Source organism: Dermacentor albipictus, chromosome 2, assembly GCF_038994185.2.
Source record: "Dermacentor albipictus isolate Rhodes 1998 colony chromosome 2, USDA_Dalb.pri_finalv2, whole genome shotgun sequence".
NCBI lineage: Eukaryota > Metazoa > Arthropoda > Arachnida > Ixodida > Ixodidae > Dermacentor > Dermacentor albipictus.
In genome coordinates this window covers 14,542,510-14,566,267 of record NC_091822.1, presented here as the reverse complement: position 1 = coordinate 14,566,267, position 23,758 = coordinate 14,542,510, and the positions used below count along the sequence as shown (strand labels likewise).

Genomic DNA, 23,758 nt, shown 5'->3' with positions numbered 1-23,758 from the left:
GCGATTTCGGTTTCGGTTTCTGGGCTCCGGGGGATGCTATGACGTCACAGAGGAGGAACCGCAACATGGCTTGGTCACGTGGGCCACAAAAAATAGTGACGTAAAACTATGCTGCGTCGTCTGCTCACTCATACGCGTGCTCTGCCAGCAGAGGTCAACTGGCGATTCGAAGAGCATGTCGCGATTATTATAATTATTGCAAAGAGCGACAACAACGGTAAGAAAATATTGCGGCTTGTGAGAGTCGGTGATTCATTCCGAAGCGCCGTAAGCTTTAGCTTCGAAGTGTACCGGAAAAGGCCTAACCACGATATCGGCGGCGCCGAACGATCAGAGGCGGTGAAGCTGCCGTCGGTGCACAGAGTGACCACTCCTCGGACGCTGATTGGCCGCTTCGCCGTACGGCTGCCGCACAAATAGGTCCCGGGCCCGTGCTCTCTACAGCTAGGAAATCTCGCCCTTCGCGAGCAAAACCGCCGTCGCACGGGGGCCCGCGAACGGCAAACAGCGTGCGGCGAGTTTACGGGCCGGTAACGTGGACGGGCCTCCACATTGAGAAAGGCCAAGCGAAGGAGAGACCGCTCCGAGCTGCCGAACTATGCGACTATGCGAGGAGAGAAGCGTTCAACACGAACGCCGCATTTCCTGCTACCTTTCGGAGTCCGCCGGCTACTGTTTTACACTCAAACGTGCAAAAGCCCGTAGGCACGGCAACTCGCCACACGCAGTTTGCCATTCGCGGGCCGCCGTGCGGCGTTCGTGTTGTCCACTTCTCTCCCCCTGTGTCCGTGTCTGCACGCCTTACCCCTTCTTTGCTTTAAAAAAGGATTTCTATATGCCTGTAGCTCGGTCGTAGTGAAGGCTATGCTCGGTCGCTCGGCTCAGCAGGCTCCATAATCGGCATTTCATCGCTACTCATCATACGTCACGTTTTTGTGCTGGTGTGCTATGACGTCAATATTTTCGTTCCTCCTCTGTGACGTAGTAGCTGCCGCGCTAGCGATGGGTCTCGTCTACGAGAAGGAGTTTTTAATGACTTTTTGGAGCTGAATTAAAATTATTTTGAAATGTTTGCAGCGTCCGATACCTCGTTCTGGGTGTCCTTGCATACGGAAGCAGCCTACAACATGCTTTTTATAGCCTCGAAATTTGGTGTCCCAACCCCTTTAAGAAGCCAACAAACGTTGAAACTTAGGACAGCATAGGGGAAAAACTTGTACTTAATAAATGAAATAAAGAAATGATCAATTAACGGAAGTGTAAGTGAATGAAAAAAGTTGCTGCTGGTGGGGAATGAGGCCACGGCTTCGCATTACGCTTGCAACGCTCAATTTATTGAGCTACCGCGACACCGGCCGACCTCTGGGAGAGAGAGACAGATCAAACTTTATTATGTCTTTGATGTGGCCCAGGGGTGGCGGGAGTCGGGAGACTAACCCCCAGTCCCCTCCCCCCCCCCCTCCCTTCCTCAGACGGTGGCCAGTCCTTGCTTTCTGGCGGCGTCTTGGGCCATCCGGACGGCCCGAGCTGCTCCTCTGGGTCCAAGCTGAGCAATAAAGTCTCCGACTGCTCGACCGTAGTTATGATGCATGTAGTGTTAGTGCAGTAGGTGTTGGTGGGTGATCCCTTGGAGCATTGCCAGATAATGTGATCGAGGTCAGCGCGGGCCTCGCACCGCTTTGCAGAGTGGGGACTATGCATCGGGCTAAATGCGGTTGCATAGCACGGGGTTCGGGAAAGTTCGCGTCTGAAGTAGTCAGGAAATGGTTGAGATTTATTACAGAGTTTTAGTTTAGGGGACGCAAGTGGCTTGTGTACGCAAGAACTACAGGCGACAGCACTGCGCATGCGCAGACCCCCACGTCTATTTGCGTCCTTGGGTTGTTTGGCCGGCCGAAAACATCGCTGCCCCTAAATGGTCACGTTACCCACGTCACTCTCGCAGTGTAGGAGAACTGACGAGTAGCTAGCGGGTAGATAATCTAATAAATCTTTCGCCAAGTGTCGACAGACGTCGTTTTTATATATATTAGAGAGGTTTAGCGTGTCCGGCATTCGGATAAACGCAGTTGGGGCGTTGGGGTGGAGCCATAAAAGGGAGCGGTCTGCATGGTACATCCACCTGGCGGCGCAAAGCTCAAACGGACAAAAGCAGCTAATATTGCTGTAACCAAGTCTATTCTACTTCGCTGCCGGTGCATATTTTCGGCACTGGCGTAATTGTGGTGCTGCCAAAATTTATACCCGCAGCAAAGTAAAATACACTTGGTTACTGCAGTATTAGCTGTTTTTGTCTGTTTGAGCTTTGCGCCACCAGGTGGCAGCACCATGCAGGACGCTCTCGTTCATGGCTCCGCCCCAACGCCCCAGCCTGTGTTTACCCGAGTGCTGGACACTCTAAACCTCTATATTAACTGCTTTTAATAAGAATAGTTTTATGTGCTTTACTTCATATGCTTGATTTCATGTTTTAAAGAATGATAACGCAGCAAAGATCAGACATTGATGGCTCTGCGAGCGCATGCGACCTCACTGCGGCTTGCGTTTGGGGGCCGCTAACCTATAACGTGTTTCTGCTTGCGTACGCAAACGAACCCAAGTGCTAGGGGCCCCAACGCCTTGCGTCTCCTAAACTAAAACTCTCTATTCAGTGTTTTGTGTGCTGGGGGTAGCGTAACTGCTCTCTGCGATAATGGAGGAGAATTATTCTGAACGTGACCATTCGGTACCGCGCGTGATTGCGATGTGCAACATAGGGCTGGTCAGGATCGGAAGACTCGAGAGAAGGAAGATGTCACGATCCACCCCGGTTCGTGAACAAGGGAGGGCTCGAGGCACCCTCCGTTAGACGGACGCTTCGCAGCGTGGTGGTGCTGAACGATGACTGACCGCCGAGCAGCCGTGCTCGTCGGTGTTTATTGCGGTGCGGTGACCATTGTTGCCTGCCGAACTTGGCAGGCCACCGAGCCTGGCGGCGAACGAACATTATGCCTGAGGGGGCATCACATGCTTGCTACACCCCCTTACCCTCAGTTTGTTTGTTAAATAAAAACAAAGGTCCATGTTCAAACTATGAGGGTCTGCCTCCACCCTAGCTGGGTCGACGGTGCCTGCTATCCAGGCGAGTAACGGTCCGGTGGCCTCCGCCGTCGTGTACTCCGCCTGAGCACTGGTGTTAATGGGTCGGGTGTGGCAACGCCGGGTGCTGCTTCAGCCAGCCTTTTTCCATCCGGAGGGTTCGTAGTAGTCGGCCTTGCGAGTGGTGCCGGGCTCGACACCGGTCCAACGGGTGCCGCACCACTGGCTACTGTTGCCGCATCCGAGGTGGGTGGTGCTCCGCTGGAAGCGACTGGTGCTGCCGCTGGTCCTGCGGGCTGGAACTCAGAAGTGGCAGTCGAGGGTGCTGGCCAGCTCCCGAGGCGAGTCCTGACATGGTCAGCGTGTCTGTGCCACATGGCCCCGTCTGGCATGGGGACGAGCAGCGATTAGGCGCTAGTAGGAGGCACCACCTGTCCAGCAGAGCAGGGTGAGCCAGGACGGAAGTTCCTGGCGAAAACTGGCGCTCCCGACTCTAGCAAAGGCCTGGTACGGCACCCTCGGTCCGCAGCCAGCTTCTGCTTCAGCTGCTTCAAGAGCACTGTGGATCGGAGGTCCGGATGCAAGACGTCCAAGGGTGTCTTGACCATCCGACCCAGCAGGAGCTCACAGGGGGCACGGCCAGTGACATCGTGAGGCGTGGTCCGCCCAAGTAACCACGGATATCCGGGCGACGTCCGACGGACGTCCTTTCTGGATATTCGGGATGTCCGTGGGATATCCATGAATGTCCGACGTACGTCCGAGGGACGTCCCTGGGGAATCCAAAGGTAATCGCTTTGGCATCCGTAGTACGTCCGACGCGGACATCCAGCATGGACATTCAGGGGACGTTCAGGATATATATATATATATATATATATATATATGTGTGTGTGTGTGTGTGTGTGTGTGTGTGTGTGTGTGTGTGTGTGTGTGTGTGTGTGTGTGTCTTCCCGGGGATATTCCAGATATACACATGCCTTGAAGCGACAGTAGTGGCCGGGACACATTCAAGCACCGGACCATTATATATACATATATTACATTGGTCTAATGCTTGAATGCATTCTTGTTTTAAATAAACGAGAAATGAACTTACACCAACTTCCAAATACAATTAAACGTTTATTGTCACCTTATACATATACATAAAAAGACCAATAAGCAGATATATGCGTACTGTTCAAAGAACAAATAAATACACGGATAAAGAAGAAAACTTGCAATTTCAATAGCACAACACAAGGTAGAGAACAGCAGAACAAAAAATACTTATTGCCCACCCTGCTTTGACATTTGTGTTTGCAGCATGGAATAAAAAGAAAGAGCAAAAATACATCAATTAGCATTATTAAGCAGCGAAAGCAACAGAAATGACATGAAGGAATTAATCTTGACTACATCACTTCACTAGCACTCTGCGACACGGGCACAAAAAATGACATTAACTGGCTAATGCCTTAAACTTTAATGTCATTCGCGGGGTGCCACACGGACATGCTTAATGGTATTGCAGCTTAAATGTTATTCGCGACGTAGTGCGTTCTCGTAAGTCAACTTGCCGTCAAATGCGTACTCTCGTTCCCAATGTCTCCACATTCTGACGTGGCTAAACGAACTATTAGTGAAGAACAATCAATATATTATTCACTTTCTTTAAACAATAGCTCTTTCTCGTGGCGTAGTGCGTTCTTACAATTATTAAAACTCACTTGGCCATCGAATGCGTACTCTCGTTTACAATGTCCCCGCCGTGGCCGTAGTGACCATATTCTCACGATATTAAACAAACTTGTAGATAAAAACAACTAATATATTCTTCACTTTTTTAAAAGGAGCTTTTTATTTTTCGTAGAGATCAGCAGGCGATCTTGCTGCTACTGACGGCTACAGCTCTGATCATGAGCGCATTAGCCAGGAGAAGCTCTTTGCCAGGAGAGTCAAAAGGGCGCCAATGAAGAGTCCGCGGTAGCTAAAGAAAAATGTAGACTCCGGGGTCCTGCTTACCAGAAAACCCGCATTGACTTGTGCGTACACCTCTCCTAAGGGATCCTGTTCCGTTCTCACAGCGAAGTGAACCATCCGAAGCGTCACGTAGAGTATATCCATCAGGGAAACAAGGCACATTGTCCTTAGTGAGCGTAGTGTCACAACCACCGTCCTGAACTTCCGATGTCGCCTCGGTGCAGCGACCAACATCACAAGGCGTACAAATGTTTGCAGGGACAGCCCGACCGCACATGTTAATGCATGCGTGCGGGGTATACGCGCCACTGCACAGTTCTAGACTTGCGAATTCTCGAGCTGTTGACTGCTGGCTGCCGGTGCGAGATCCGAAGTCCTCGAATATCGTCTTTGTTTCCAGCGACGCTCTTTTTTCGCGCGTGCGGCTTCTCCCGCAGTCTAGGCATCCTGGCACCTGTGAAGAAAACACATTTCAATACCCAAACGAATTAAAAAAGAAATCGATGTAGCTGTCATACCTTGGTAGCTGAGTAGGAGACTTCGGCAGGCACGGAAGGTGACAAACGCTGCTCCGCTGCCCTAAAACGATCGCAGAATGAAAAAATGGCGTGGCGACGATGGCTAGAGCTTGGATTGGATTGGATGACTGCAGCGTTCTGCTTTGCCAAGGTTCTAACACTTCCACGTGCATCTACGCAAACATAAATAGGTTTTTTAAATATTCTATTATTACACAGTTAAATATTTACTTATTCTGGGAATATTCGGTAACTGATTTTCGAGTTTTTTTAGTTTCTGCTAAAGCTGTCGGCGCCAGAATAACATAGCCTTTGAGATTACTGTCAATGCATGGCGGCTCTGACGCATTATAGCTTTCGTAATCGCTTTCAACGCATGCAGCCACCAAAAGCGTAGCCTTTGAGATTTGTTTTTGTTACCTATAATGATATTATTGTATGCACAATTGAACACTGCAGACAACTTCCTGTTTTAAGAAACCAGCCAAAAACAGGCGCACACAGGAAACATACGAGAAGACAGGAAAGAGGCTGGAAGAGGCCTGTCTTGTGTATGTTTCCTGTGTCCGTCTTTTTTTTTGCTGGTTTTTTTCTTAATACAATGCACCAACTAGCCCAACAACGTGTTTTACTTCCTGTTCCAATGATAAACCTGAACCTACATGTTAGGAGGTCGGGACCAAAACTCTATGATCAGGAACTTTTCATAATGAGGGGTAACTTGAGTGCTTGGCTCTAGGTCGAATAAGTGGCTTCAAATGGGCGCTTATATATTCTGCTAGTCATCCACAAGCATTTTTTTAAAGCAAACTACAAATTGTTTGTATGACCCACCGATAGAAAAAAAATCGTATTTTAATACTGCGATGTTAAAGTGGGCAGAATTTATATCAAGTTGGAAATATATTTATTTTGCTTTGAAAAAAGAATGAACTGTGTCCGATAGAGAACAAAAATAAACAAATATAATATGAACAAACTAAAATTTCCGGCAATATATTTATGCTAGTTTATATTTAACTCACTAGTGTATATCCTGGGCATGCCTATTTATGGACAGCCAGCGGACGTTCAAAATGGGATGTCCCATGGACATCCCGGTGGGATGTCCTTCGGACATCCAAACAGGATATGGACTTTTCCTGTACGTCCCACGGACGTCCGTGTTGGATATCCGGATGGATGGACGTTGGGACTTATGGTGGACGTCCCACGGATATCCGTGGTTACTTGGGCGGTACTGAAACAGTATCCGGGCAATATGCGTCCGGAAATCCCCAGTCTGGCTCTTCTTGAGCTTGTCTTTGATGGTTTGCACCACCCGCTCGGCTGTACCATTTGAAGCAGGGTGGTATGGCGGAACCATCATCCGGTGGATTCCGTTCTTCGTCAGCCAAGCCAGGTACTGTGCACTGGCGAAAGCAGGACCATTCTCGGACACGAGGACATCCGGCAACCCCTGGGCGGCGAAGATCTGTCGTAGCGCTGCAATGGTCGCGCTAGCTGATGGAGTGGTGATAGGTAGAACCTCCACCCATTTCGAGGAGGCGTCCACCACCACCAGGAAGTAATGGCCCTTGAAGGGCCCCCAAAATCCCCATGTAGTCGGGACCAGGGTCTCTGTGGGAACGGCCAGGGGGTGCTTTCCACATGACGCGAGGCTCGCTGATGCTCCTGGCAGATTTGGCGGCTTTGCACCACATGCAGGCTGGCTTGCGGGTACTCTGGCAGACGAATGCCCAGTGCATGAATGCAGTTTCGGCCCAGCAGCATCGGCAACGACACCTTCGTTAAGTAAAGGGGAAGGGTTGCCTCCCTGTCGCCAAAGCGAACGCTGACCTGTGCCTGACCCTAGACCTGGGGGAGTTGCCCGGAGTAGCTGCGCCGCATCACGCCCGAAGCCTCGACGGACGCGCCGGGGAAAGTACGCTTGAAAAGTTTTCCGGCCATCACAGACATGCTGGCCCCTGTGTGCAGCTCCATGGAAATGGGGTGCCCGCAGATTTCGACGGTCAGCATGTACGGCGGCACAGACGACGGTATAAAGCCTGTGTGCCACATGTCGAAAATCGGCGGGTTCTCGGCCACGACGTGGAACCTGGCCACGGAAGAACTTGAGCCTGCTGCCGCACGCCCACGCCGCATACCCTTGCGACGGCTACCCTGGCCGCGGGCTTGTGTGGTACCTGGGCTTGAATGAGGCTGCTGCTGCTGTTTGCTGTTCGTCCTCCCCCTTCGGCATACACGTGCCAGGTGCCCAATTTTCCCGCACGTAAAGCATTGTGCTCGAGAGAACTGGTACAATGAGGGGGAGTGGGCACCACCACAGGTACTGCCCTTTGTCGCCAACTTGTTGACCGGCGCTTCTGCCGACGGCGAGCCAGTCGCACAAGCAATCTCGCCAGCTTCCTTGGCGGCAGCTTCCATTGGCAGCGCTGCATTCACGGCGTCGTCCAGCGAAGGGTCGGCAAGCTCCAGGAGTCGCGTATGCATGGCGGGGTTGTTGATTCCGCAGACGAAACGGTCCCGGAGCAGCGAGTCCAGTTGGTCCCCGAAAGCGCAGGCACTCGCTAACCCTCGTAGCGCAGCAACAAATTGCCCGAGGGTCTCTCCTTCCCGGCAGCTCCGGTTGTTGAAGCGGAAACGCTCCACTAGTGTAGACGGTGCTGGGTTGAAATGCAAGCACAGTATGGCGAGCAGCTCACCCAGCGTCTTAACGTGCGGCGTGGCTGGCTTGAGAAGGTCGAGCAGGAGGCTGAAGACGCGGGTCCCGCAGCTGGCCAGGAAAATGTCCCGCTGTTGGGCCTCGGGTGTGTCGTTTCCCCGGAAGAACACGTGGACTTGCTCCTCGTAAATTTGCCAGGCGGACCCATCTCCTTCGAACGGCTCGAGCCTTCCGTACAGCGCCATGACGACAGCAACGGGGGGCGGTGTTTCGCCGCTAGCGGCGGCGTGGGACGATCCGTGGGTACTCGTCGCCAATGTCACGAGGATCCCATCCTCGTCGCCAGTGTCGCGATCCACCCCGGGTTCGTGAACAAGGGAGGGCTCGAGGCACCCTCCGTTAGACGGACGCTCCGCAGCGTGGTGGTGCTGAATGATGACTGACCGCCGAGCAGCCGTGCTCGTCGGTGTTTATTGCGGTGTGGTGACCAATGCTGCCTGCCGAGCTTGGCAGGCCACCGAGCCTGGCGGCGAACGAACATTATGCCTGAGGGGGCGTCACATGCTTGCTGCAGAAGATGCGCCCAGTGTGCGAGAGCTCGGGCGGCAACGTGGGCGCCTTCGTTTCCAGCCAGACCCGAGTGACCAGGGGCCCAGATGATCTGCACGCAGCGTTACCTTGAGGGAGGAGTGCCAGAGAGTATCTTCTGCGCTTAGGGCGCTATCAGTCCTCTTGTGTAATTGCGAATGGTCGTTTTTGAATCGCTGATGATGCAGTGTGCATTGGTAGCCACGCAGGCCAAAGCGATGGCCGTTTCTTCTCCTTCTTCGGGTTGCGTGGTCAGTATTGATGTGGCCGCGGCGAGGCGGTACTGCGAGCCCGCCACTGCGACAACCACCCTGTCGTTTTGGTTGGGGTATTGCGCTCTGTCCACGTAGGCTACGTCAGCGGCTTTGTCGTAGCGCTTTTGTAGTTGTAGTTGGGAGCTGCAGGTCGGTGGCAATGAACCGCAGCGCAATATTCCTTCCTCTGCGTGGGATGACCACTGGTACGCTTGCACCCGTGTTTCTTCCATTTGATAGCGTAGCTTGCAAAATGTCTACTTAGAAAGCCGGCAAGGGCGGTGCAACTCATTATTAGTCATTTCTTCGAACGCGTATCGCACTTCCAGCCGTGGTCGACACCGAAAGAGCAACGCCAAGCAGACGACAAAGGTAAGAAATAGCCTCCGAGGCAGCCAACGCACGCGCGCGCGACGCTCCCATGTCTCCGAGGTCGCGCGATCGCCGCGCGCGGCCAGGGTCGCGAGCCAACAGCTAAGCCACAGCAACGGAACCCGAAGCGGACTACCACTTCGCTGGTTCCGCTCTTAGCCAAAGACGGGTTCGCTTTGGAAATGATTGACATATCCGTGACGTGATAATTATTTGCGGTGCCTCCCCACTGCCTCTGACGGCCTCTGACGCAGCCACAATTTTGACCAATCAGATGAAGCCAAGTGAACCGGTTCCCTTCCGAACCGTTATAAGATTCGGCCCCTGGTCAATAAACACACACGTGCTACCTCACGGCATCAAGGTTGCCAGAGTAGAGACCATCGTTATGTAACAAACGAGAAGGAAAGGCGTTAACTGAGGGCCCCGATATGTATTATACATAAGAGCAGCGGATTGGGCGAGTTGGTGTTCCATGGTAACAATAAAATTCAAACAGCGCTCGACGACAGGACCAGAAAGTGGAGGAGACAAACACGGCGCTGAACTTACAACTGATTTATTTAAAGCAAGAAGTCAACTTATAAGTACAAAACTGGGCACGCATGCGCCCGGTCATAAATCGATGATGAGCAACAAACTCCGGACAGCCAACATACGCACGCGATGTACCTCCCTTGCAATCTACCCTTTATGCAGCAATGCCATTTCTTTCACTGACAAGATTAAAGATGTTTTGCTAACACAACCATTACATTTTCTGATGATATGGAATGCTTCAGCGACTTCCCTGGTAGTCTTGTCACTATGAAAAAATAACAATTGTGTATCGTCAAAGAAGGGTACGCATTTACAGATACTGCAATGCTTTGCCAGGTTGGTGTGTTTTTGGCCAATGAATTGGCATGCTCCATTAGCGGTGCAGCGGTGGCGTAGAGGTAGAACACCCGCCTCGCGTGCAAGAGGTCCGTGGTTCGAATCCCGGTGCCGGCAATTTTCCACCGGATTAAAAAAAATCAGCGTGTTGATAAAATTGCACAAACAGGCCTGGAGTGTGGCCTGATCCCGGTGACCAGAACCGGTAACGCACTCCTTCACCTGAGCAGGATTGGCCATCCTGGTGCAGTACTTGGCCACAACAACATGCTCTCAGGAACGGAGGAAGCTTAAAAGCAGTGAAGAAGAAACGAAATTGGCAAGAATCAGATGTATGCGTTAAGAGACAAAGCCGGCAATATCATTACTTATATGGATGAGATAGTTCAAGTGGCTGAGGAGTTCTATAGAGATTTATACAGCACCAGTGGCACCCACGACGACAATGCAAGAGAAAATAGTCTAGAGGGATTCGAAATCCCCCAGGTAACGCCGGAAGAAGTAAAGAAAGCCTTGGGAGATATGCAAAGGGGGAAGGCAGCTGGGGAGGATCAGGTAACAGCAGATTTGTTGAAGGATGGTGGGCAGATTGTTCTAGAGAAACTGGCCACCCTGTATACGCAATGCCTCTTGACCTCGAGCGTACCGGAATCTTGGAAGAACGTTAACCTAATCCTAATCTATAAGAAAGGGGACGCCAAAGACTTGAAAAATTATAGACCGATCAGCTTACCGTCATTTGCCTACAAACTATTTACTAAGGTAATTCCGTAAAGGCTACTTACTCAACAATAGACCATATTCACACTATCAATCAGATGATAGAGAAATGTGCGGAATATAACCAACCCTTATATATAGCTTTCATTGATTACGAGAAAGCGTTTGATTCTGTCGAAACCTCAGTAGTCATGGAGGCATTACGGAATCAGGGTGTAGACGAGCCGTATGTAAAAATACTGAAAGATATATATAGCGGCTCCACAGCCACCGTAGTCCGGCCTCCATAAAGAAAGCAACAAAATCCCAATAAAGAAAGGCGTCAGGCATGGAGATACGATCTCTCCAATGCTGTTCACAGCGTGTTTACAGGAGGTATTCCGAGACCTGGATTGGGAAGAATTGGGGATAAAAGGTAATGGAGAATACCTTAGTAACTTGCGATTCGCTGATGACATTGCCTTGCTTAGTAACTCAGGAGACCAAATGCAATGTATGCTCACTGATCTGGAGAGGCAAAGCAGGAGGGTGGGTCTAAAAATTAATCTGCAGAAAACTAAAGTAATGTTTAACAATCTCGGAAGAGAACATCAATTTACAATAGGTAGCGAGGCACTGGAAGTGGTAAGGGAATACATCTACTTAGGGCAGGTAGTGACGGCGATCCGGATCATGAGACGGAAATAATCAGAAGAATAAGAATGGGCTAGGGTGCGTTTGGCAGGCATTCTCAGATCATGCAGAGCAGGTTGCCATTATCCCTCAAGAGAAAAGTGCATAATAGCTGTGTCTTACCAGTATTCACCTACGGGGCAGAAACCTGGAGGCTTACGAAAAGGGTTCTACTCAAATTGAGGACGACGCAACGAGCTATGGAAAGAAGAATGATGGGTGTAACGTTAAGGGATAAGAAAAGAGCAGATTGGGTGAGGGAACAAACGCGAGTTAATGACATCTTAGTTGAAATCAAGGAAAAGAAATGGACATGGGCAGGACACGTAATGAGGAGGGAAGATAACCGATGGTCATTAAGAATTACGGAATGGATTCCAAGGGAAGGGAAGCGTAGCAGAAGGCGGCAGAAAGTTAGGTGGGCGGATGAGATTAAGAAGTTTGCAGGGACGACATGGACACAATTAGTACCTGACCGGGATCGTTCAAGAAGTATGGGAGAGGCCTTTGCCCTGCAGTGGGCGTAACCAGGCTGCTACTGCTGCTGCTGATGATGATTAGTCTAATATTGATGCAACGGCCTGTCTGGCCTATTATTTTATTTTATTTATTTATAAATACTGCAATCTTAAACAAGATCTTAGAAGCGCGGTACACGAGTAAGTTGACGAAACAATATAAATACAAAAATGGGGAATTGCACTCAAAAATTCTTCAAACAAGCGCTTCACAGAAGCGCAAAAAACAGGCGCAAGGAACAGGCGCAAAAAACATAGGCGCAAGAACAAGCGCTTTAACGTTACATCAGCGATCTTTCCCAATCATACAGTAAAACAGTGCTATCACTGACAATCTCAGCAAGTATCTGCAGTATCTGTAAATGCGTACCCTTTTTTGACGATACACAATTGTTATTTTTTCACAATGACAAGACTACCAGAGAAGTCACTGAAGGATTCCATATCATGAGAAAATCTAATGGTTGCGTTAGCAAAACACCTTTAATCTTGTCAGCGAAAGAAATGGCATTGCTGCATAAAGGGTAGATTGCAAGGCAGGTAGTACATCGCATGCGTATGTTGGCTGTCCGGAGTTTGTATCTGATCGTAGATGTATGACCGGGCGCATGCGTGCCCAGTTTTCTACGTATAAGTTGACTTCTTGCTTATTGACCTGTCAACTGGTCAATAAACTCACACTAGCTACCTTAAGGCATTGATGTTGCCAGATTCGAGACCCTCGTTATGTAATAAACAAGAAGAAAGGGCGTTAACTCAGGGCCCCGATATTTATTAATAATTTCATAAAAAGCCAAAAAACCACGACACCAAGGACAACATAGTGGAAATTACTCGTACATAATAAATGAAATGAAGAAAAGATAAATTATTGGAAATGAAAGTGGATGAAAAAACAACTTGCCGCAGGTGGGAACGATCCGACGTCTTCGCATTAGGCTTGCGATGCTCTATTAATTGAGCTACCGCGGTGAAGTTTCCCCATGCACATTTTGGGTATTTGTGTTCCCTACTCGGAGTCTGGAAGTGTTAGCCAGCGCCAGCACTCACTAACCTTGACGGCGGATGTGGAACGTCATTTCTGCCGCAGGCGTCACGAGTACGTGATTGAAGGCAACTGGTCAATAAACCCACACATGCTACCTGAAGGCGTCAATGATGCCGGATTCGAGACGGGACCCTCGTCATGTAATAGACGAGAAGAAATCCAGCAACACTGATGCCTTCAGGTAGCACGTATGGGTTTATTGACCAGTTGCCTTTACCCCCAAAAAATCACGTACTCGTGACGCCTGTGGCAGAAAAGATGTTCCACATTCGCCACTAAGGTTTGTGATTGGGGGTGCTGGCTAACACTCCCAGGGTTCGGGTAGGGAACATAAATACCCAAAAAGTGGATGGGGAAACGGCGCTGCAATAACTAAATTGGTAGCGCGTCGCGTGCGAAATGCAAAAAACATGAGATTGTTCACCACCGGCGGCCAGTTTTTTTCATCCACTTTCATTTCGAATAATTTATCATTTGTTTATTTCACTTATTAGGTACAAATAATTTCCCCTATGTTGTCGTTGGTGTGAATATTTGTTGGCTTCTTATGATATGATTAATAAATATCGGGACCCTCGAATAACCCCCTTTCTTCTTGCTTATTACATAATAAGGTTTTCGATTCTCGCAACATTGATGCCTTGAGGTAGCACGTGTGGGTTTATTGTGGGTTTATTGACCAGTTGGATTCACTACAGTGTGCTACGTTAGGGGCAGTGTGTTCAGGAAGCGCACGCCGCTGAGGCACTCTATGTAGATAGCACGAGATGGTGCTGTAGGAACATGAGCTGTTCAAAAGTAGAAAGCAGACCGTTATATGCGGCCTTTTTAGACATTAAAGGAGCCTATGACAACGTAGACCGAAACATATTGTAGGATATTCTGGAAGGGGAAGGCTTAGGTGGCGATTGTCTACAGCTTTTGAGAGAGATTTACCTAGAAAATACCGTTTGCTTTGAATGGGAAGGGATGAGGAGCGAGGAGAAAGTTCATATCAACAAGGGACTGAGGCACGGGTGCCTCAGTCCTTTGTTGATATTAATCTCCACTGCTTTTTATGATATACATGGTGAGGATGGAGAGGGCGCTAGAAGTAATATCAGCTTTAATCTCTCATACAAACAGGCGGGTACAGTAGTAGAGCAGCAGGTTTCAGGTTTATTTTACGCGGACAACATTGTGTTGCTAGTTAACCAGCACAGTGATTTGCAACGTCTGGCTGATATCTGTGGACAAGAAGGCTACAATTTAGGTTCGAAATTTAGTGTTAGAAAATCTGGTTTTATTGTATTCAATGAAAACAGTGAACAAACAGTGGGGATACAGGGCCAGGAAATACCTCGGGTAACAGAATATAAATACCTTGGTATATGCATGGATAAACGAAGGCAATAGTTAGTTCGGGCTTAATGGCGCAAAAGCGACTAAGGCCATGCTGCGCCAGCCACAGGACAGTATAAGATCTATTGTTACTGTAGCATTAGCTGTGGTATCTTAAAGTAGATGTAGATAACCGGTATCATCTAAAAACTCGAACAAGTTAGTGAATGGCCCTTGTGGATTGTCGCCCAATATTAATGCAGGGTGCAAATGTATATGTAAGTGATATAAATTTTTTAAATGTTTCCGCCTCTGTGTTTAAGTGTGTGGACATGATATGATGATGTGGGTTACTGTAAGCCGTTCAAGACATTTCTCGCATGTTGGTGGGTTTTCGTTTCGAAGTAAAAAAAATGTGTGTTAGATTCGTGTATCCAATTCGAAGTCGACATAGCATTACTTCATAGAACCGTTCTTGGTGAATGCATGGTTTCCACTCGCGAAGCAGGGGTTTAGTCATATGTAACTTGTTATTTACGCACGAGTTCCATTCTTGTTGCCATTTTGATGCTAGGGCCCTACGAACCGTTCTGATACTGTCTTTGTATGGAGGTGTTATGTGTGTTATGCTTTTTTGCGCTGCCGTGGACGCGCCTCTGTCTGCTGCTTCATTCCCTGGTATACCAACATGGCTTGGAACCCAGCAGAATCGTATGGTTCCGTCGTATTTCTTGTTAAATGCTATGTTTAAGATATCGCCAAGCTGGGGTTCAGACGCGGAGTTTAAGTTAAGGGCTATTAGAGCACTTACCAAGTCGGTATAAATAATAGCATTTTTCTGCTTGTCGGTAGTAATTTTCTTAACTGCCATCCATATCGCATAAACTTCGGCGGTAAATACTGAAGAAAAATTATTTATCCGAATGCTATTTTCCCAATTTTTCGTCACGATCCCAACGCCTACGTGTTCTTGTGTTTTAGAGCCGTCAGTGTAAAATTCAGTGTAATTTTTGTATTTTTCTTGAATAGCTCGGAACTCTTCTATTATGTGTTCTTGTGGAATGTCTTTTTTCTTTACATCTGTTAACGTCAAGTAACATAGTTGTGTAAAATTGCACCACGGGGGCAATCTTGGTGGCCTTTCGGCAACCTGCTGGGCTCTAGGAGGAACATCATAAGCCTGACAATATTGTTCGTGTCGTAAGATGAGTGGCCGAATCATGTTTGGTTTATTTGTGTAGTGTGCTCGTGATTTGCACTGTGTTACGGTGTTGTAGCATATATGTTGTGGTGATGACCGAGTTCTTAATACATAGGAAAGTGTAAGTTGTGCTCTGCGATGCTCTAATGAAGGCTCATTAGAGTCAACGTATAAACTTTGTACAGGCGATGACCTGTAGGCACCACTTGCCAGTCGTAGGCCGAGATTATGAACTGGATCAAGTCGCGTAATGTAGGACGGCCTAGCTGCACCATAAACTACACCGCCGTAGTCGAGGATGCTACGTACAAGGGACCGGTATATACGTAGTAGACATGTTCGGTCAGATTCCCAGTGCTTATACGATAACACCTTGAGGATATTTAGCGCTTTATTTCCTTTAATTTTAGTTGCGTTATTGTGGGACAGGAAGTTCAGTTTAGTGTCAAACGTTATGCCTAGAAATTTATAGTGTTCTTTGACCGGCAGCGTTGTACCATGCAATGTGAGACCTGGAGTGCAGTGTAACCCTCGCTTCTGCGAAAAGAGAACTGTAACAGTTTTGTGTGTTGAGAACCGGAAACCATTTTCGTCAGCCCATTGTTTAAGATTATTTATCGTTATTTGTAATTGTCGTTCGCAGGTGGGTAAGTTTGAGGCGCGGCAAGCTATTCGCAAATCATCGACATATATTGAATGCATAACAGATGGTGGGATGATCTTATTTACAGAGTTCATTTTGACTATGAAGAGCGTCATGCTCAGAATGCAACCTTGTGGAATGCCATTTTCTTGTGGGAATGTGCGCGAGAGTATTGTGCCGAGACGTACTTGAAATGTTCGGTTTGACATGAAATCGCATAGACAATTTAGCATTCTTCCGCGAATTCCCATGTCAGCCAGGTCTCTCAAAATTCCGTATCGCCATGTGGTATCATACGCCTTTTCAAAATCAAAGAAAACCGCAAGGCAGTATTGCTCGTGAAGAAACGCGTCACGTATTTCATGCTCTAGTCGCACGAGATGGTCAGTGGTGAAGCAGCCCTTTTTGTATCCACACTGGTGTTTGTCTATTAGGTTTCTTGTTTCAAGGATGAATGTGAGTCTTATGTTTATAATGCTCTCATAGGATTTGGTTAGACAACTTGTTAGAGCAATGGGCCTATAGGTGCTAGGGGATGTTGCCGGTTTACCAGGTTTTAGAAAAGGCACTACTACCGCTTTTTTCCAATCTGTGGGCATTACCCCAGACTCCCATATCTTATTGAAAAATTTAAGAAGTGCCCCTACCGATGCTTGGGATAGGTGTGCCAGCTTTGTGTAGTGCACACGGTAGAGACCTGTTGCCGTTTTTTTACCGGCAGAGAGAACTCTGTTCAATTCATGTATTGTGAGGGGGTTATTGTAGATTTCAGCTGAAGCCCCAGTGGTAGGCAGTCTCTCTTTCTCAGCCGATTCTTTATATTTTAAAAATGAATTTGAATAGTTTGCTGAGCTGGATATGTTATAAAGGTGTTCACCTAATAAGTTGGCCTGATCCTGTAGTGTTGTTTGTGTGCCTGGATAAGTAAGTAGTGGTATCGTGTATGATGAGTACTCTCCTCTAAATTTCCTCACCTGGTCCCACATTCGTTTTGATGTGACTGTACTACTGATTGAAGTTACGTATTTTTGCCATGATAATTTGTCCACATTTCTTCGAATAAATCGTGCTTTGGCCTTGGCCTGTTTGAAATTTAGAAGATTGTTATAAGTGGGGTACCTCCGTAGGATTCCCCAGGCCTTTTTTTGTTGTTTTTTGGCTTCAATACAATCGTTTGTCCACCAAGGATTTAACTTTTTGCGCACAATACCGGATGACTGGGGTATTGTCCTTTTTGCCGCTGATATCATAACTTCAGTGATTTTTTCATTAAGTTGATCAACACTAAGCTCTGGTGAAAAGACATTTTCCAGTTTCGCGTTATCCATAAAAACCTGCCAGTCAGCGAGCTGTAATTTCCATCGGCGTGGTCTTGTTACTAAAGTATGTGGTGATGGTAGGAGTTTGATGAGTGCGGACAGAGTCCTTCCATGTTTGCACCATGTTTGTACCTGCACCAAAGTCCTTCCAAGGACTTTGGTGCAGGTAAGTGGTCGCTGCCATATGACGTATCGAGAGCTTCCCATTTAAAATCAGTAAAAAGAGTGGGCGAACAAAAAGCTAAATTTAAACAACTAAATGTGAGGGAAGTCGGTGAGAAATAAGTTGGCGCACCTGAGTTTAAAAGACAGATATCGTTTGACAGAATAAAAATGGCTGTGGCTTAGCTAAGGTTAAGCCCAGGATGCGAAGCATACTAGCGTTTATTTTATGTTGAACCCCTGTTTAGCATGGTGAACTGCTGTTGCTTGGCTATATTTGGTTCTGCTAGACGAAGAAACAACTCAGGCGTTACTCTGCTTCGCCTTCAAGAGTGGAACGAGACAGCGTTCCCGTCGACCCGCCAGCGACTACGCGCCCCGCATTGGACGCGGTGAGCGTCGAGCAACGCAGCGTTCGGCGCGGCAACGAAATGGCCGCCTGAGCAAGCGACGCACGCCTGAGCCTTAGAAACAGCTCGTTTCTAAGGCAACACCGCATTCACTAGAGGCGCTTTTGTACCGCTTTGAAGCATCGTACTCGTGGCTCAGTGGTAGCGTCTGCGTCTCACACTCCGGAGACCCTGGTTCGATTCCCACCCAGCCCATCTTGCGAGAGTGTAGCGACGCCGCGAGCGACGGCGCGAGTTGGAGCCCCGTTTCTCCTCTGTCGTGACGTCACGGTGTCACGTGGTATGGCATAGGGTCAAAGGTCATTGAAGGCGACACTTCCGCGCCTGAGGAGCTGGGTTGAGCTCTCGTAATATGCTTCGCATAAAATCTTCAACGAGTTGCCCTCGTTGGTCCGTTTTGACACTGCCCCAAAGAGTACAATAAGCGTTAATATCTCCTGCCAAGACAAATGGCTCCGGTAACTGATCTGTTAGATTTTGTAAGTCTTTAATGGTAAAATGTGTGTGGGGTGGAATATATAGTGAGCAAATGGTGATGTTTTTGTAGGATAGAATGGTGACAGGTACGGCCTCTAAAGATGTATTTAATTGGACATTTCGGGTAGGAGTGCCACCCTGCACGACTATCGCCACTACACCTGACAACCGGTTGGAACATTCGCGGTCCTTTCGGACAACGGCGAAGCCTCTAAGGAATTGAGTGTGTTTAGGGCCTAAGTTAGATTCCTGTAGGCAAAATGCGATTGGTGAAAAGTTATTTGTTATGTCTTTGATGTCACCTAAATTGCGAATCACTCCTCTCCAATTCCAATGCACGATAAAACCCATAGTGGCAGAATTGAGAATGGTAATTTACATATATGTACTAAGTAACTGTAGGTGAAATTTGTTAGTAGGAATGTACTATTGGAAGAACACTAACCGTTCAGGTTACCGGTCCCTTTGTTCGCGTAGTTATTGTGAGCTTGTCTTTCTTAGTGCGCTCCAGAGAGCGCTGATGTTTTGGCGTCGATGATGCCGGAGTTTTGGTGTCGACATCTATAACCCTCTCCGAGGCGCTGCATGATCGAGAACCAGGCGCTGAGACGCGCGTCTCAGGCCTGGGAGTTCGATTTAGCCTGGGGCGCTGTGGAACCGGGGTCTGCAGGCCCGTCTGTAATGATGATGATGGAGCAGCACTGGCTGCTGCCACCAAGGGGACGGATGGAGTTACTACTGGGCCACTGACTGCGGTCCCTGTAGACTCCTGAGATCACTGCGGTGCTGTCCCCTGCCGCACCGCACTGGCGTAGGTTGTTTGAGGTAAGTGTGCTAGTTTCTTTCTAGCTTCATAAAAAGAAATCTTCTCTTTCACTGTAAGTGCAATAATCTCTTTCTCTTTCTTCCAGCAGGGGCAAGATCGTGAATATGCTGGATGATCTCCTTTGCGGTTTGTACAGTGTGGAGCAGCATTGCGGTTCTCCGACTGATGGTCAATGGCGCTACAGTTTGCACATGTCGATTTACCTCTGCATGATTGCGATGCATGTACGAACCTCTGGCACTTGAAACACCGCCTCGGGTTAGGGATATACTTTCTTACGTTGATATGCATCAAGTGTAGTAGGTACAATACTGGTACCAAAGGTAAGTATAACATGTTTGGTCGGGATTTGTTCATCATTTCTTTGGAGAGCTATTCTTTGAACTTTGATTACATTTTGTTCTTGGAAACCTTCCAGGAGTTCTTCATCGCTTAGGTTTAAGGAATCTTCTTCTCATATTACACCCCTGCTTGTGTTGAGAGAACGGTGTGCTGAGATTGTGACTTTGATGTTACCGACACTGGCGAGATCAGCGAGCTTTTCGACTTGGTCTTTGGTTTTGAGTCCAAGGAGGAGGTCCCCACTTGACATCTTTGAAGCTTTGTATTGCTTTCCGATTTTTTCTACTAGGCATTTTGCTATTAGGAATGGCGATAGTTTTCTCATTGCAGAGATCCTTCACTGTGGACCACATGATAGCGTTGGAACGTTTCTGCATTGGTTTTCAAAGTGAAATCGAAAATTACTTCGGTGCGCCCTCTTTTGTGAGGACGATATGCAAGGGGGGGGGGGCGGAAATGCATTTGCCATGTATTCTTAGAATATTCAGCAGCGATGGTAGCCACCCACCACCGAGTCCAACAAGGGGACGCTAGGAGGTTAGGAACATACCTGTATACGTCAGCTATACAACGCCGCTATAACCTAATATATGTGCCCAAGGTTGGGTAGATACACACGGTTAACCCTTGCTGCCTGGAAAATTAGAAGTAAACTGAATTTAGTAGAAGACAGGAAAGATTCAAAGTGAGAGAGAAAGACGAAGAGTGGAGAGGGGGAAAGGAAGAGGCAACTGCCGATTTGCCCCGGGTGGGTCAGTCCGGGGGTGCCGTTTACGTGAAGCAGAGGCCAAAGAGGTGTGTTGCCTCCGCTGGAAGGTCTTAAAGGTCCGAACACCCGGCATCAGCTCAACCCCCAGGATCCGCTTTTCCCCGGACACGGCTAAGCCGCGCACGGCTACACGCGGGAGTGGCCAACCCTCGTGTGCTCGGGTACGTGGTGTCGCAACACACCAAACGCCTGCTGACGCAGACGCCCCTGCGGGGGAAGGCAATAGATATATGGAAACACAGGAAAAAACTATAACAGTGAAGGGGAAGAGGAATGAAGACAGAATGGAGCACATATCGCTATGGGGATACAATAGGTACGAGGTGCTTCGAGGTATGTGGAAAGGTGTAATGATTCCAGGACTTACTTTTGGAAATGCGGTTTGCTTTAGATCAGAGGTACAGGCGCCCAAATCGTTAACTGGCGTGCGCGAGTGGGGACTTTTCCGGGCGTCAGCGCCGTATGACGGGGCGAGGCTGGAAACAGCCTAGCAGACGATTGGCCCAGCTGAGCGGGCTTTGTCCGCATGCGCTTAGCTTCAGACTGTTTCCAGCCTCGCCCCGTCACACGGCGCTGACACACCGAAAAGTCGCCGCTCGCGCACGCCAGTTAAAGATTTGGGCACCTGTACAATCAGAACTCGATGGGAACCAAAGGTCAGTGGGTCGCCTCGCATTGGGCGCTCGCGGGAAGACTACAAATGAAGCTGTGCAGGGTGATATGGGCTGGACTAGCTTTGAAGTGAGGGAAGCTCGCAGTAAAATTGAGTATGAGGTACGACTGAGGAACATTGAAGAAAGTGAATGGGCTGGGAGAGTGTTGAGGTATCTGTACAGGAAAAACATTGGTTCACAGTGGAGGAAGAGAACTAGGAAGCTTACCAGCAAGTATGCGGCATGTAGGGTGGGCAACACAGCAACAAAGAACGTCAAGCGGAAAGTCAGAGAGGCTGAAATAATCACATGGGTGGCGGCAATGGAAAAGAAACCTGCCATGAGTAACTACTTAAAAGGAAAAAAAAACGAAATCAGGAAAGAAACAATTTATGATAACTCAAAGGGAAGCTCATTAATTTTCGAAACGAGATCGGGATGCCTTAGAAAACGGACCTATAAAGCGACATATAAGAAGGAAGAAGAAGTATGTGCTTGCTGAGGTAACGCTAGGGAAACTATGGAGCATGTTTTATTAGAATGTGAAGACGTCTACACAGCGGCCGATTTAGGCCCTACTGGCCTCCTTGGAGCCCTTGGGTTCAGCGAGAGCAGTGGAAAAGTAAACATGTCCTCAATAGGCTTTAGTAAGAGGCGATTGGAGGAGTGGTGGAAGAAAAGTAGGGAAACGACAGAAAACGGTGACGTACAAAAGCACAGTTCGCTATAGGGGATCGGAAATTTGGTTGTGGGAGCTCATCGTGTTTCTTTTTTCTTTTTTTATTGTTTACCCTAGGTAGGACATTAGGCAGTATAATAGCAAGGGCTTGGTGGCGCAACATACCGCCCCATTCCAAAGGGGAAGCTCTGAACATCCATCCATCCATCCATCCATCCATCCATCCATCCATCCATCCATCCATCCATCCATCCATCCATCCATCCATCCATCCATCCGTCCGTCCGTCCGTCCGTCCGTCCGTCCGTCCGTCCGTCCGTCCGTCCGTCCGAGCGCCAGCGCTGCATGTTGATAGTTTGATAATCATTTTCTGTCGCAGTTAAATAAGACGTGCAAATGCTCGGCAGATGTTAAGATGCATCCCAGAAACTCACTTCATATAAGAGATGAATTATATGTGCAGTGCTAGCGCATCTCAACGCCCATTAGACGGATTTATTAACCTGACAGCAAAGGTTTTGCAGACACCGAGGTAGTGGCGTAAAGCAGTCAAATTTGTTTTGAGCCACGCTGCCACGTAACCAGATATTATTCGGACGGAAAGCTCGGCTGGAAATAACGCCGTTGTAAAGGACATCAAATTGATTTGAACCAACCCGGATTCCAGGTGCACACATTTTCTTTTGCGGTTCGCCTTCATAAAAAAGCGGCCGCGGCATCCGCTACCCAACGTCAAGCGCTTAGTTCATCAGCTGCTGTTGTAGAAGAGAAGGCAAAACAATATGCACGTACATAGCCCAAAACCAAAGAGCTTCCGTGCATTTCATTTACCTTCTTTCGCGATAAACATTTGTCCCTCGTTCTGTCATTCTGTTTCGCCAACCCCCCGCAGCTACATTTGCACAGTTTGTTCGTGAATTTTTTTATTTACATCATGAAGTGCTCCCGAACGCCAGGCTCATGAGCGAGTATGGGAACCACCGACATCCTGCATTTCTATGAAAGGAATAAAACAGGTAGGACAGACGCCAAGTAAAAGGGATCTCTGCAACACCACACAGAGTATGCCAAAACACACACACACAGAGAGAGAGAACTTTTATCGTCAAGGTTTAGGGGAGTTTTCTTTCCCAGCGGTGTGGGCTAGCGTGGCGTCTGCTTCGCCGCGACGGTATCAGCCCATTCCGCCAACCGTATCTGGTCTTGCGGGTTGGAAGTTTTCGTCTCCCTGTCTTCGTGTGAAAGAGCTCGCCTAAAGAGTTCTCTAGGGGGAGGGTTCTTTTGGCATCCCCACAAGATGTGACCTTGGTCCGCAAGGGGGCAGTTAGAATTTTCGCAGTTTGGTGGATATTCACCGCCGGTCATTGCAGCCATAGTTTCCTACAAAAATTTGTAGGAAACTCTATGATTGCAGCTAGTCTTCTTGGACTAAGCACAGACCTAGTCTGTACTCTGCTGAAGTTAGTGGCCTGTATTCTTGTCGTCTCGTACGGGCATGGATATATTAGCCTCGATTCGCAGTAATAAACGGTCATTTCGTTAAAGGTGTGCATACCTTCATGTCGGTCAACCCCGTCCGGCAAGCTCACCACCCGTTTACTATCTCCTCGGGCGGCTAGGTGGGCGGCCTCATCGCCAGGGTTGCCCGCATGAGCGGTTACCCACACCAACTTCAAATGACTG

General features: G+C 48.4%; 2 long non-coding RNA genes across 2 annotated transcripts in view; both read right to left on the bottom strand.

Moving 5' to 3' along the window:
• The window catches only part of LOC135910881 (uncharacterized), a 46,454-nt gene that overhangs the window by 19,042 nt on the left and 3,654 nt on the right, over positions 1-23,758 (bottom strand). The gene's annotated exons all lie outside the window — the stretch shown is intronic.
• On the bottom strand, positions 4,184-5,733 carry LOC135910880 (uncharacterized). The gene is made up of 2 exons (XR_010567147.2): positions 5,562-5,733; positions 4,184-5,497 (listed from the first exon to the last, which is right to left on the bottom strand). It is a non-coding gene; the product is annotated as an uncharacterized lncRNA (long non-coding RNA).